The sequence below is a fragment of the Phyllobates terribilis genome, unplaced genomic scaffold, assembly GCF_046119375.1.
Source record: "Phyllobates terribilis strain yellow unplaced genomic scaffold, ASM4611937v1 Scaffold_1__5_contigs__length_1240528914, whole genome shotgun sequence".
In the NCBI taxonomy this organism is placed as follows: domain Eukaryota; kingdom Metazoa; phylum Chordata; class Amphibia; order Anura; family Dendrobatidae; genus Phyllobates; species Phyllobates terribilis.
The window spans coordinates 845,406,524-845,420,668 of record NW_027362761.1 but is presented as its reverse complement, the minus strand read 5'-3'; positions in this window follow the sequence as shown (position 1 = coordinate 845,420,668).

Genomic DNA, 14,145 nt, shown 5'->3' with positions numbered 1-14,145 from the left:
GCTAGACTTCGGCAGAGTAAAAGGGATAAAACACCATATCCCCGTGGGGAGCCACCCACCGATAAAAGAGAGACACAGGCCTGTACCCCCTGCACATTATCAGAACACCAAGGGCATGCTAAGAGAAATGAAAGAAGCTGGGGTCATTAGAGATAGCTGTAGCCCCTGGGCAGCCCCCCTGGTTCTGGTAAAAAAGAAAGACGGCATCATGAGAATGTGCGTGGACTATAGACAAATCAACCGTATCACCCACAAAGACGCATATCCGCTGCCTAGAATAGAGGAGTCTTTAGCCGCACTAAAATCAGCTAACTTCTTTTCTACTTTGGACCTTACTAGCAGGTACTGGCAGGTTCCTGTGGCAGAGGCTGACAAGGAGAAGACCGCCTTCACCACCCCGATGGGACTGAGCGAGTTCAACTGTATGCCCTTTGGGCTCTGCAACACTCCAGGGACCTAACAGAGGCTGATGGAATGCTGTCTAGGGCACCGAAACTTCGAGACGGTCCTCCTTTACCTGGACGACGTGATCGTCTATTCGAAGACTTACAAGGACCATCTAAAGCACCTGGCCGAGGTGTTCGAAGCCCTGGCAGGCTACGGCCTGAAGGTGAAACCATCAAAGTGTCGCCTGTTGAAACCGAAGGTCCAGTACCTAGGGCATGTGGTAAGTGTGGAAGGAGTAGCCCCCGACCCTGACAAGGTCACGGCAATCAAGAGCTGGCCAAGCCCCTCGAACATCAAAGAAGTGAGGGAGTTCCTCGGGTTGATAGGCTACTACCGAAGGTTCATCCCCAGGTTCACTAAGATGGCAGCTCCTATGCAGCACCTCCTGATAGGACAGTCTAAGTCCAGAAGTCAAAAGCTACCCTTCAAGTGGGATAAACCGGAAGAGGAGTCCTTCCGCCAGTTGAATATGGCCCTCACAGGGGATGAGATCCTGGCCTACCCTGATTATGGCCAGCCTTTTATTCTCCACACAGACGCCAGTAATGTGGGACTGGGAGCCGTACTGTCACAAAACCAACAGGGCAGAGAAAGGGTGATCGCGTACGCCAGCCGGAAGCTGAGGCCCACCGAGAGGAACCCGGAGAATTACAGCTCCTTCAAGCTAGAATTCTTGGCGGTGGTGTGGGCCATAACGGAATGCTTCAAGCATTACCTGGCCTCTGCAAAGTTCACTGTGTACAAGGACAACAACCTGTTAACACACCTAGACAGTGCAAGACTTGGTGCCCTGGAACAGCGGTGGATGGCCCGTCTCTCCAATTATGACTTCGTGATCAAGTACCGGGCAGGCAAAACCAATGCCAACGCTGACGCCCTATCGAGAATGCCTCACTTACCTGAAGGTGACGAAGACCCGGAAGAGCTGGAGGAGGTAGAACTCCCCGCGTTTCACCGGTATGGAGCCGCTCAATACTCTCACCGTGTGAAGGAGGAGGATTTAACAACCATTATGATCAATCCCCTACCTCACCACAGCTGGGCCGAGACCCAAGATAGTGACCCTGCAGTCCGCCTGGTGAAAGATCTGCTGACCCAGGAAGACGCCCGCTTAGGTCCGGATGCTCCAGAGGAAGCCAAGCAGCTATGGAAAGAGAAGAGCAAGCTGTTCTTCTATGAAGGCAAGCTGTGCAGACGACTTGTCAACCACCGGACACACGAGCTGACCTGGCAAGTCGTGGTCCCAAGGCGGGATGCAGCTATGGTCCAGGGGGCTTAACATGACAGAGCGGGGCACTTCGGTTGGAAGAAACTGGAGTTACTGCTAAGAGGACGGTTCTTTTGGGTCGGCATGAGAGGGGCTGTAGAGAAATGGTGCAGGGACTGTGGCCCTTGTAACTTAAGGAGAAAAGACCGCACCAGCCAGAAGGCGCCCTTGAAGCCCATCGTCACCCAGCAGCCTCTTGAGCTGGTAGCTCTGGACCACGTCAAATTGGCTCCAAGCCGGTCAGGATACATCTACGCCCTGACAATCGTGGACCACTATTCCCGTTTTCTAGTGGTGGTCCCGGTGAAAGACTTGACAGCCCAAACGGCGGCCAGAGCCTTCCAGCAATACTTCTGCCGTCCACACGGGTATCCGGAACAGGTCCTGACAGGCCAGGGTCCAGCGTTCGAGGCTGAAATCTTCCAAGAGTTCTGCAACCTCTATGGCTGTAAGAAGATTCGGACAACGCCTTACCACCCACAAACCAATGGGATGTGTGAGAAAATGAACAATATAGTCATTGATCTCCTGAAGACAATACCCCTGTGGCCAGAAAAACTGCCGGATCTAATAGACTTATACAACCATATCCCGGTGAATGCTACAAACTGCACCCCGGCTTACCTGATGCGAGCTAAACCAGGTAAGCTGCCCGTTGACCTGGAGATGGGGGTCCTAACACCTGAGCACACCTCCCCGGATGCGGACTGGGATACGGAAAGGCAACTGCAGTACAAGAAGGTACAGGAGAGTGTGGAGAAGAGCCTGGCCCAGGTGAGAGAGAGGCAAGAAAAACTCTTCAACCAACACGCCCCTGCTGGTCCCCTAGAACCTGGTGAGCAGGTCCTGAAGCGAAAGAGAAAGCTTCACAAGTTGGACGACCAGTGGGAAAGGGAACCCTACACCGTACTGCAGTCTGATCACGACAACCCGAAGGTGTGCGGGATCACCAAGGATGGAGGAGAAACCACTAGTACCGTCTCCAGAGACCACCTAAAAAGGTGCCCCGAGCAACTCCGTAGTGCAGAAGAGGATCAAAGTGACCTTGAACCCGCAGAGGACAAGGAAGAAATGATCGGCACCGTTCTCGGAGAGTTTCCTCAGTTCTGGACTCGAATAAACGATGCAATAGTGGTACCCGTCCTGCATTTCCTGCAACCGACTGAGCAACAACCTGCACCAGAGCCAGAAGGTGAAGAAGAGCAAGCAGTTCCAGAGGCGGAAGAGCCTGTACCAGCAGCCCAGGAGAGTCAACACTCTGCTGACAGTGAGCCTGCCATGCCTGCGGTGAGCCAAAGGACCCGCAGACAGCTGCCTGCCCTACCTGTACACCCAGCTGGTAGCTGTACCCCTAACGCTAGTGGGGAAAGCCAGGTCGGTCCACCACTGACAGTGGGTTAAGGAGGTCAACCAGGAGCACAAAGGGGCAGATACCCGCTCGCTGGAGAATATAGGGTGCACTAAAATTGTAAATAACCCTGTTGCCAAATGTTGAAATGTTTGCCAAGTTACCTGCATGATTATTAATAGTGTATTTCAGTTTCTTGCAGTTACCGTACGGACTCAAAGGTTATGGACTTTTAATAACCGGGACTTTGTATGGACTGCGTTCGGAGCCTGACCAAGGAATGAACTAAGACTGTAAAGGACTTGGGGTAGGACAGACCCCCACCTGGTTAAGGCTCCCCGTTGTGTTGGTGATATGGACACCCGGTCACAGACCACACTGTGACCTTAAGAACTCAATCTGTGCGTCGTTTGTCTACTAATGTTTTATAGTCATGTATATTATCTTTGTTTACTGTTTAGTCCCGGAGTACTAAATTCTACTAGGGGGGAATGTGTCACCCTGGCCTGGATGCCACAAATATAATAAAGCTGTGTCTGAAAGCAAGGGGGAGGTTCTCTGGTCAGGAGAACATTAGCATGCAATACCTCCTGTCTCAGGCCAGTAGGGGGAGCAGGCTGCCCCTATAAAGCTGAAACTGGGGACAGGGTTAGAGAGAACTGGACGACCTGTCTCTGGATTGAGAGGTGTCCCAGAGCAGTGAGGGACAGTTGTATTGCACCCTAAGTGGACGTGTGGCAGTAGGAGAGCCACAAGCCAGGGACAAGAGGTGAAGTGCGCCTGTCCTGGAAGATAAAGAACCCAATTTACCAGACTTTGGTGTCTGAGGCTGTGAGGATTCCACGTCCTACAGCAGATAACCAGTCCGCAGGGGACTGTACGTTCCTAGGCCTAAGAAGCCCGGAGGCTCCGCCACAGCAGAAGGGACCAGCAGAGCCGTACCAGGCCGGGAGTAGAAAGGAACCCATGTTGCAAACCATACGGGCGAGAGGACACGGTGAGCTCGGGACCATGGGCTGCTACCCTACCAGGAGGAGATAGCCAGAAGGAGCGCAGAGAGCACGGTAGGCCTACACCCTCACCCTGACCAGGGTCAATTTCCCATTTGCTCTCAGACATCCAGGTCCCCTCCTAGCCGGGACTGTTTGTGGGTCAGTTCACCTGTTCTAGTAAAGACCCTGGACTGCAACCTGTTGTCTGTGTGCTCCTTGCTCCTCCAGCACTAACGGTACTGGGACGCCCTACACCATCCCCCCATCTTCCATTATACTGCCCTGGGGCCGCACTCTTCCCGTGGGGAGTCACACTATCCCAGCTGCATACATCATCAGCCCCAGCGGTCTACCTGGCAGCGGCGGTCCCCACTGACCGCAATCCACGGGTGGCGTAGTCGGACACACCAACAGCGCGTCGCAAACTACCACTGGTCTGACCACCCTGAGCCACGGAACCGGGTAGCCACTACTACCCCCATCGTTCCCCTATTGCCCGGATCCGAGTGCCCCACGGCCCAGGGGGCGAGTCATCTGCATCCGCCTTCTGCTCAAAAATTCAGATGGGCGCTTGCGCAGATTTTTGTTTCCCGGCAGTATTCAGTTAATCCAACGCCTGTGGGGGGCACATGAACAGATTGAGATCTCTGCTCAAGGACATGAGAGCCTTCTTTGACTGAGTCAATCACCGGCAATGTATAAAAAGGTATCAGGCATTTTTGTGCTGATTCACGCAAAGCGAATAGCAAATTGTTCAAGTTTGCAGAGACTTCATAATTTTATGAAATTTTACCTGAATTCGATTTGCATCAATTTACTCACCTCTAATGGACTGTCTGAAAATGTAACAAGACAGCCTGAGCCACTTTAGTAAACGTGGTTAATTTAAAGACTATCTAGACAAAGTATGCGCTGCCTAAAAGTTAGACACTTTTAGTAAATTTCTACAATTGTATTTCAAAGTGAAATGAATGATTTCACTTTGGTTTAAATGACACTTTAAAAAAAAGATTGCAAAATTGTTTGAACAAAAAAAATGCAACATGTGAAACCATCTTTTGGTGAGTTTTGAAATAAAAAGAAAAAATACAAGAATAAGCCAATATAGTATGTAAATCTACAATAGACAATATTTAGGCAGTCATTGTCCAGCGACACTATGACTGTGCTCTGTCTGTCCATGCCTTACAGTATGCAGCTATGAATAAAGTAGGAAACAAAGACAATTCTGAATAGGAATATCAGAGCAATCACATGCTGCAGATGGCACATTTAAGTGCCTACTTAGAAAATAGTTTGAAAGGAGAAAATTAGACTTGCTATAATCTCTACAGGCACATGGGAGAATAAAAAATGTATTATTCCAGCTTCGATATAATACATATGCATCCTCTGAAACTCATGCCAGCTTAAACTTGGCAGTGATTTTTGGAAATCTTCTTAATTCCCTAACACAACTTCAGATCTTATTGAAGGAAATAGAGAACAAAACAAGAAATGATAAATCTGGAAATGTTGTAGTGATGTTTGGTCCTATCACACAATTGTGCTTCAATTATTCTGTGAGTTAAACTCTTGAATTGTTTGTCAGTGTTTGCATGGCAGTCATGTCCTGTGATTTAGTATATGCTAACAGTATGTGATAATTACATTTAGTAAAAAATAAATTACATTTTATCAAGGTGCAACAAACCCACTGCAGCATTTACATTTGCATATAAAATGTTTTTGAACCTGTATTGGAAAATAAATGTGAAAATGAACTATAACTAAAAAAAATGACTTTAATCTTTTTTCTCTCTAAATGTGTTTCTCATCTTCTATCGCTTCAGGATTCATTTACATGAGAGAATACAGAAAATGTTTCAAAGTCAGTAAATGATCAGTAAATGATCTGAAGCCACTGAAATGATGAACTCTCCATTTTCCAAAGAGATAGGAGGTGGAATTCACCATTGTGATTTAAATTCAAATCAAACAATCCACTCAAAGGACTAGGACACTGTTAGTCATGCTTGGCAGAATATTTTCCAAAGCTGACCTCTGTTTTCAGCAGACTGGCTTACACCTTTTCCCGAGGCTAATGGATTTTGGGATGAAAGTGATGTGCACGGTAGCTTTAATAGAAGAGCTCTCGTTTCCTTTTACAGTATTTTGCAATACATACCGCAGGCACATCAAAGTCAATTCCCCAGATGTGTCTGTCTTTTCCAAAAATGATGGCTTTAGGAATGCTTTGGAAAAAATCATTGCTTACTAAGCCCTCAGAAATAAACCACTCAGTTCTGCATTTTGGTTTAGTTTCACCTGTGTACTTGGTAGGCAACCTGTGTTACCTTGTAATATGAATCCTTGTTGGTATACAATCATACACATTTGAAACACTTTTTAAAGATGACAGAGCTTTTCTGATATTACAGTTTTAGTAATGATATGTAACAATTTTGGATCATTGTTTCTTATCTGCATTGTTCTATTGTCTCCTTCCTCTACTACTCTTGCCAGAACTCATTGGCATACCGCCGATGACAGCAGGCCACGCCACTGCTATGGGGCCTGTGAGCTGGGGGACCTGCACTGAGCCCTCACCTCACCAAACCCTCCCCACACCATGTCCCGCCTCTGCTCGTCAGCACCCACACTGCCCAGCCGCCAGCACAGAATGATGGGGGTTGAAGAATCTGTTGATGCTCCCTTCTCCATCATCATTGCTCCCGCTGATGGCCGGAGGGGGGGCCCAGTGTGAGCAATGATGACATAGGAGGGAGCATCAGCAGTTGCTTCCACCCCCATCATTCTTCCTCGGAGTCTGACGTGTCACATCAGTAGGCATGATGACGTCATTACAGAGCGCCCAGTGCTCTGAGATGTCTGGCGCTTCACACCGCAAGCTGAGGAGACTGGAGCATCTGGTGGAACCAGGAGAGGTGAGTACTGTATTTATTTTTTTTAAATCAATGACCGGTGGCCATAATACAGTATGGTGAGTGCATTATATTGTGTGGAGGACCATGGGGGAGTGCATTTATACTTCTATAGAAGATGATGGGGGTGCATTATACTGTATGGAGGACCATGGTGGTGCATTATGCTGTATGGAGGACCATGGGAGTGCATTATACTGTATGGAGGACCACAGGGGTGCATTATCCTGTAATTTAGGACCATGGGGGTGCATTATACTGTATGGAGGATCGTGGGGGTGAATTATATTGTGTGGAGGACCATGGGGGTGCATTATACTGTATGGGGGATTACGGGGTTGCATTATACTGTATGGAGGATCATAGGGGGTGCATTATATTATCTGGAGGACCATAGGGATGCATTATACTATATGGAGGACAAAGGAAAATTACTATGCAAAGGCTGTAAAGTTGTAAGATATGCTCTTCTGTGACCCCGACAATTATTTATTTTTATTTGGAGGTGGGGGGCAAATTAGAACTTCTGCTATGGGGCTCCATGATTTCTATGTATGCCCCTGCCAGAAATGCATAGATTGGGTGATAGAATTTCCTGGGTGGGTACTTATACTGTTGGGTAGCATCAGAAATAATTGGACAGTGACAGAATATGCAGGAATTTGCCTGCAACTGGTGCCATCAAGATGTCTAGAAAAGATGATTCATTTGTTATATTTTGGGGGAATTGAACTACTCACTAAAACAGACATGTCAGGAGATTGGACTGTTGCCCTTTTTTATGAGATTATGTAAAAACGTTTTCTAATAAATTACATACATACATACCGTGTTTCCCTGAAAGTAAGACATACCTTGAAAATAAGCTCTAGCATGATTTTATAGGATTTTTGGAGTACGCTTGAAATATAAGCCCCACTCCAAAAATAAGTAATAGTTACAGTCAAGACTGGCTTTTGTGAGGGTGAGAAAACTGGTCAATTGCCCAGGACCTCCACTCTCTTAGGGGCTCCCAGCATTTCTATTCTGAGGTTAAAACTGCTTAAAGGAGTTTTCCCACAAACAAAAGTTAATTTTAATCCATGGCTGTGTCTGACAGTACAGGAACACAGTCTGAACATACCACAGCTCCTGATCAGAGGAGGAAGCAAAAGAGTATAGCGACATTACAGCATGAGATCACAGAGGATTCATTTTGTGAGGTAAAATATGGTTTAAAAACAGGCAGTGAAATGTTTTACCTCACAAAATGAATCCACTGCAATCCCCTGCTGTAATGTCTGTATACTGTATACTGTGGTAAAGCGACTTGCTTGGCTGTATGCGGAGGTAGAAAACAGAACACTGGCTCTTTAAATTTCGGGTTGGTTTATTAAAGCGTTGTAAACCAAACCTGGAGTCCATAAAGTAAACACAGCCCATTCGGTATAATGGCAAAACAAAGTACAAAGATGTAGCACAGTCCATCTATTGGCCGGGGACCGGCCACTTAGGGTTTGCCACACACGGTTCAGCACAATATGTGCCAACTCCTCTCTGGAGCAGTGCAAGCCTCTCCAGATACTGAACACCAGCTGGGTGAAAAGGCTGGCTATTTAAAGCCCAGACCATTCCTTGGGGTGGAGATATGGTGGATGGCCTCCCGCCCGCACTTAGCCATCCACCTATAAACATGCCCTTTTAAATATGGCTGCTTAACCCTCTCTGCACCAACCATGCAGTAGAAAAACTTCCATGTTTCACATCACTGAAGCTATTCTACAAAGGGATAAAGTGGGGGAGCAATCGTGCTGTTACCAAAACAAACAATAATGTACAAAAGCACCAATGTGCTTACCTTGCAGGGTTGTGAAATGCACAACTCATGTACTAGATGTTAGAAGGGCTGCAGGAAACACTAAACCTCAGAGGTCCGAATTGAAATGAATGGATATAAAAAAGTGTCAGTAGTTCCGCGCTCCTCCGTTAACAAAGATGATGCAAAATCCCATTCCTGTATTGTGGATTTATTCTTGTCAAAGCTAAAATCAGTCCCGTCCACCTAATCAAGTGTATAGCTTATAGAGTGCTAGTCTGCATCAACGCTTATCTGAACCCCGGAAAGCCCCAATATAGAGCCAACTGCTCTTACTCTCGCCAACCTCCTGGGTCACCCAATCAAGGACACACTGGATTATTCAGGTCTACACAACCCAGGCTAGTCATCAGTTTATCCCAAGCATCAGCAACATGACCAGTACCTTAATAGGCTGAATGTACTCAGGACAAACAATCCTAAGGCGCATATATATTGATGCAAGCACTAACCTATTGTTTCAATAGTGCAGATTCTTTGTTTAATTCCTATGCCTAAATAGGGCATATTCTAAACAATTTTTTAGTTATATTGCAGGCACACTATCTCTGGGACACCACTCCATCATTGTCCATACCTTAACCCAGAAATACCCAGTTCCTATAACCAGTTCCTGGAGCATTTCTAGCAAGTCTATCAGAATACCATTGTAAGGTCCTACTAACACTGTCTGTTTTCTAGCAATCCTTTGGAAGTACCCCACTACAGGATCACTCCTCCTCGGACATCCACCTGTCAACTATCTTGAAACACCATATAAGGTACACAGTTGTTAATCCACATACAACCCCCTAGGATAGCTGAAAACCAACCTATCTAGTATTAATTTACTAATAGACCATATTAACATTCCTTGCAGGTCAACACCAGCTCTGGATCCCAGACCATCGTAAATCCACTTGCCCCCTCTCTTCTGAGGGACCTTTTGAAGGATTTTACTAAACATTTTATATTGTGTGGATATACATATCGTTTTATCTAAATTTTATTTACCTATCTACAAATATAATTATAACAGTTCCATTTTTCCTTTTAAATTGGTTGTAATACACTAAGGTTTTATTTTACTTCTCTATCTCCTTACCTTTGTGAACTACCCGACATCAGTGGGTCCAGCGCGGTGGACACTATTTGATATTATTCTTTCCTTCTAAAAGGTTTATTGGTACCTTGTACCACCTGTCGCAGGTCCACTGTGTGAACTTACTAGCGCCCCTATACACTGTTTCCTTTGTAGAAAAGTTTTGTCTAAATAAATATCAGAAAATTTGCATAACAAAATATTCAGCTTCTTTATATTTGCAAACATAATGTTTCAAAGTACTGAAACTGGTATGCATTAATTAAATGTAGCAGTAAAAGGAAAACTCTTTGATATCATAGAAACAAGAGTCAGCTAACAATTTACAGTGTCAAATTTGATTTTAGGAGGTGAAAATCATTAAGAAATTGCTCATGTCATAACTGAACCTGACAACTTTTGAAAATATGTAGAACAGTGTCACCTCCACTCAACCGAAAATGCCCTGACCAAAATTACTAACGATTTACTGCAAAAGCTAACAGACAATTCTCTATACTCCTCCTTCTAGATCTGTCCTCTGCCTTCGATAAAGTCGACCACTCCTTCCTATTCCATATCCTCTCTTGACATCAAAGACCGTGACCGCTCCTGGATTTCTTCATACCTTTCTAACCACACATTTAGCATTTCCACTGTCATACAATCTCCTCATCCCACCCTCTCAGTATTGGTGTTCCTGAAGGCTCTGTCCTGGGACCCCTACTTTTCTCAATCTGTACCTTTGGCATGGGACAGCACAAAATGTCCCATGGCTTCCATTAACATCTAAAAGCTAATGACACTCAGACCTATCACTCTGGCCCAAACGTCACCACATTCTGATGTCCAGAATCCCAGAGTGTCTATCAGTTATACCAAACTTCTTCTCCTCTCGCTTCCTAAAACCTAATGTGAACAAAAATGATCTCATCATCTTACCTAACACCCTACCTGATCTATCTATCACAATTAATGACACCACGCTTTCCGTAGTACCAGACATCCACTGCCACTAAGTAACCCTCAACTCTGCCCTGTCCTTCAAACCGCACATCCAAGCTCTTGCCACCTCTTGCTGCCTCAAACTCAAATATATTTCTAGAGTTTGTCCTTTCCTTAACCCTGAATCTACTAAAATGTTAGTGCATGCCCTCATCATCTCCTGCCTTGGCTACTGCAATATCCTTCTTTGTGGCCTTCCTGCTAATAATCTCATACCTCTCCAGTTCGTCCTTAACTCTGCTGCCGACTAATCCACCTCTCTCCATGCTAATCCTCTTTTTCTCCCCTCTGCAAATCCCTTCATTGGCTTTCATTTCCCCAACATATCAAGTTCAAACTACTAATGTTGACCTCCAAAGTCATCCATAATCTGTCTCCTCCTTTTATCTACAAACTAATCTCCTGATACCTTCCAACACACAACCTCCGGTCCTCCCAAGACTTCCTTCTCTCCTCCACAGTCATTCATTCACTAAGGTGAGTACAAATTAAAATAGAAAGTAAAAAAAGAGGTTTAAAAAAAATAAAAAATATGAAAGTTCAAATCGCTGTTCTTTAACCCCATAAAAAATTAAGAAAAAAAAAAACACATATGTGGTATCACTATGTTTTTAAAAATCCAATCAAAGTATAAAATTAATTAATCTGATCAGTAAACGACGTGATGAGAAAAAAAATCAAAACGCCAGAATTGCAGTATTTCAACCACCGCAGCAGCGTAAAAAAATGCAATAATAGGTTATCAAAACATTGTATCTACCACCAAATGGTATCAATAAAAATGTCAGAGCAGAGTACAAAAAACAAGAGCTCACACAGCCCTATCAATCGAAAATTGAAAAAAATTACATCTCTCAGAAAATTGCAACACGAGCAAAAATGTTTAATTGTTTTTCAAATTTACAATTATTTCTTCACCACGTAAAAAAAAAATTATGCATGTTTCATATTGCTGTATTTGCATTGACCTGGAGAATTACATTTCCAGGTCATTTTTACTGTATAATAGATACTGTAATTAAAAAGATGAAAATAAATAATAAATAAACACAAGAATTGCGCTCACATGGCTATCTCATTGGAAAAATAAAGTTAGGCTCTTGGAAAAAAAGGTGGAAAAAAAAGTACAAAAATGGAAATTCACCATGGACTTATGCATCATTCAGACAGTCCATGCATCTATTGGGAAGCATTTAAAGAGAGACACCCATTCATGTTTAATCTGGTCTTTTTTCTACTAGGTGGCAATAATCTGTGCGGGTCTCTCCTCTTCAGAAAAACTTTTTTATGAGCAAACTGAGGGTAGAAAATAGGGTCAAGTAACATAAAAAGGGCGTGTTGGGAAAAAGAAACTTCAGGCTCATCTGATCTACTAATTAACCCTTATATGAACTTTTTCAGCACAACATGACTGTTTAAATTAAATACAAGTGCTCGATGCACCATCGCTTGGCCAGCTATTTAAAGAAACACTCACATAAATATTTTCTTTCATTAATTCTGTGTATACTGTATGTGTATGTAGTCTAGTGTAAATGTATTAATACTGGTGGATTACACATTGCCAACCTGTTGTAAAAAATTTAGAGAAAGAATTCTATTTCTTACCTCATGGGAGCATTTAGAAAAGTAGCTGCTGCAGCTACTGTACAGAAAGTAGCAAATATGGATTTTGCTGTGAGATCATTTTGAAAAAGAAATGTAAAACACTGCCATGTACAATCATGTCTGTAAAATCTCTGAAATCCAAATGTGAATAGCATCCTGTTAGATGCCAGTTTTATTTCATGTCTGTTCAACATCTTTGTAAAAGAGGTTTTGTTGTTAACTGTAATGGCCCCTCCTGCTTCCTAGTCCATCCCCTACACTACACTACATTGCAAGCCATTGCCAACAAGTCCCAAGGGAGCAATACTGTTAGTGTGGGGGAAGACATTGTAGCTTCATCTCACTTTTCACTGGTATTCAGGGTCTCCAAGTCATACTTGGCCAAATGAAACTTTACTGTAATGCTAGTCACCACTCATGGACAAGCCGTGAGACAGGGTATTCAAATGTTCCAGTGTCAGATACCAAGAGAGCACATAGTAAGCAAAAGGGAAAAGACAAAGGCAAAGTCAGATCATGGTCGAAGGTCAAAATACTAGAAAAATAGCAGATCAGAGAAAGAAATTGAGAAAATGGATGGTCAGAACGAGGTCCAAAGTCAGGCTGCAACAGATCAATAAACAGAGCATGAAATTACCAGGCAAACAGCACCTCCGAGAAAATGCAATGATAGGCAGAGATCTGGGGTTGAGAGCTTAGCTAAGTAGCAAGGTAGTTACTTAGGAACACGGAGCCCCTGCAGGAATCTCAGTATCTCCCAGTCTTGGATTTCACGGCTGAGCTGTCAATCAAAGTACCAACATCTCAGTAACCCCTGCACAGGATTAGACTACTGAGCTGTCTATCAACACACTGCCAGCTCAGCACACCCCTGCACCCGATTGGATGACAGAGCTGTCACTCACTGCACCTATGACACACTAAGGGGACGAATCATGGCAGTAGCCCCCTCTTCTAAGGGGCCACTAGACCCCCAGGTTTCCCAGAAAACCTAATATGGAAGGCCCTGACCAAACAATCAGCCTTCACAGAGCAAGTCAGAACCCAGGATCCCAGGTACTGCATGGTATGTCGGATCCTCCGAGAATCCACGATCTTCGGCACCTCATAATTTAAATCTCCATAGACAGGAACTCTAGGAGGTAGGGGCGAGGCGGACAACACATAAGGGAAATTCTTTAAACAGGGATGTGTGGAACCCATTAGAGACACGAAAAGACTGAGGAAGTTTTAATTTGAAGGCAACCGGATTGACTACCTCCAAAATCTCATACGGGTCAATAAATTTAGGACCCAACTTTGCCGATGGTACTTTCAACTTAAAATTTTTGGATGATACTCAAACCTTATCCCATACTTTGAAGATGGGACCTGTCAAACGTTTCCTATCAGCCTTTTAAGTTTGATGAAGTTGAGCGACCTCAATATTTCTTTGAACCTTCTTCCAGACATCCCCGAGTTTCTGTATGGCCACCTCTACCCAAGGACACGCAGAACTCATCTTAGAGAATTCACCAAAATGGGGATGAAAACCATAATTGCAAAAAAAAAAGACTAGGTTCCAGTGGACTGATTGACCCGACTGTTAAAGGCGAACTCAGCAAGAGGTAAAAATGAAGATCAGTCCTCTTGTTGAGCT